Below are 1776 nucleotides of genomic sequence, written 5' to 3' on the forward strand. Positions count from 1 at the left end.
CTTAATAAGGTTTCCCCCCATTCACATTCCAGAATAATAGTGGCTGTAATTTAGATTACATTGAAAAACTAAATCATTTTCCTCACCATTTGCTACAGCAGTATACTACATCATAACTACGTGGCTTCCTCATTACCAAAAATTACTACATCCCAAACTAGTGTTCCTTATACCAGATAACTACATCCAATATCACTCGGTCCTCATTGGGAGGATTTCTACAACTAAATTGACATTGTGCAGTCGCCCTCAGCAGCATTTTAGAACGACCAGAAGGGCCTAATATTGAGACCACAAAGTCGTCTGCACACTGCTTACGATTCAACACACATTATAGAACTAATTTCTAGTCGACAATCACCGAGTTCACTACTAACGTAAAAGCAGACCAAAATATGACTATTCTGCTTCATTTTAAGACAATTGTCAAATAATTTTAAGCATTCATACAGACGTCAATTGTGTATAATCCAGGACTTTGGCACTCACCCTTTAAGTGGACATTTCCGCTTGGAACACCACCTGTGGGCCTTTAATCACCATGTCTCGGACTTTGTTGCACACAGGCAGAGGACGGACTATCGTGATCCTCTGGGAGCCTCAAACAAGCCTCATCGATCTACAAGGCAGTAAGGCAGAGAAGAGTCTCTCCACATTAGAACACCTCAAGAAACACCCGCAGAGATCCACAGGGAAGAGAACTCACTGCTGCTCTYACTGTGGGAAGAGATTCACCTCATCATCAGGCATTATAATACATCAGAGAATCCACACAGGAGAGAAACCTTATAGCTGTGGTCAATGTGGGAAGAGTTTTGTTCAATCTGGCCAGCTGACTCAACACCAGAGAACACACACAGGAGAGAAACCTTATAGCTGTGATCAATGTGGGAAGAGTTTTACTACATCTAGCTCTCTGACTCTACATCAGAGAACACACACAGGAGAGAAACCTTATAGCTGTGATCAATGTGGGAAAGATTTGCTACATATGGCTCTGACTCTACACCAGAGAACACACACAGGAGAGAAACCTTATAGCTGTGATTAATGTGGGAATAGTTGTACTACATCTAGCTCTCTGACTCTACACCAGAGAACACACACAGGAGAGAAACATTATAGCTGTGGTCAATGTGGGAAGAGTTTTGTTCAATCAGGCCAGCTGACTCAACACCAGAGAACACACACAGGAGAGAAATATTATAGCTGTGGTCAATGTGGGAAGAGTTTTGCTGCATCTTGCAATCTTACTCTACACCAGAGAACACACACAGGAGAGAAACCGTATAGCTGTGGTCAATGTGGGAAGAGTTTTGCTGCATCTTGCAATCTTACTCTACACCAGAGAACACACACAGGAGAGAAACCATATAGCTGTGGTCAATGTGGGAAGAGTTTTGCTGCATCTTGCAATCTTACTCTACACCAGAGAACACACACAGGAGAGAAACCTTATATCTGTGGTCAATGTGGGAAACGTTTTGGTCAATCTGGCCATCTGACAGTACACCAGAGAACACACACAGGAGAGAAATCTCATAGCTGTGACCAGAGATAATCTGATAAAAGATCTCTGATCAAATATTAGAAAATACATACATGAAGGAGTTGTTTCATGATTTCAATGAATTAATGTCACAATGTGGAATGTTTTAACATTGTATTAGGAGTATTTTAATAGTCACAATGTAGAAGCCTAAACGTTTGCCCCCTTATCAATTGATTTCAACATGATATGGATATTCGCCTCAGGGGAAAATACCAGGCTCTGAA

At 41.5% G+C, this 1776-nt stretch overlaps 1 pseudogene; it reads left to right on the forward strand.

Moving 5' to 3' along the window:
• The first annotated feature begins 541 nt into the window (after positions 1-541).
• On the forward strand, positions 542-1676 carry LOC139026828 (zinc finger protein 180-like; annotated as a pseudogene).
• Positions 1677-1776: the final 100 nt, after the last annotated feature.

The sequence above is a fragment of the Salvelinus sp. IW2-2015 genome, unplaced genomic scaffold, assembly GCF_002910315.2.
Source record: "Salvelinus sp. IW2-2015 unplaced genomic scaffold, ASM291031v2 Un_scaffold5953, whole genome shotgun sequence".
Classification (NCBI taxonomy): domain Eukaryota; kingdom Metazoa; phylum Chordata; class Actinopteri; order Salmoniformes; family Salmonidae; genus Salvelinus; species Salvelinus sp. IW2-2015.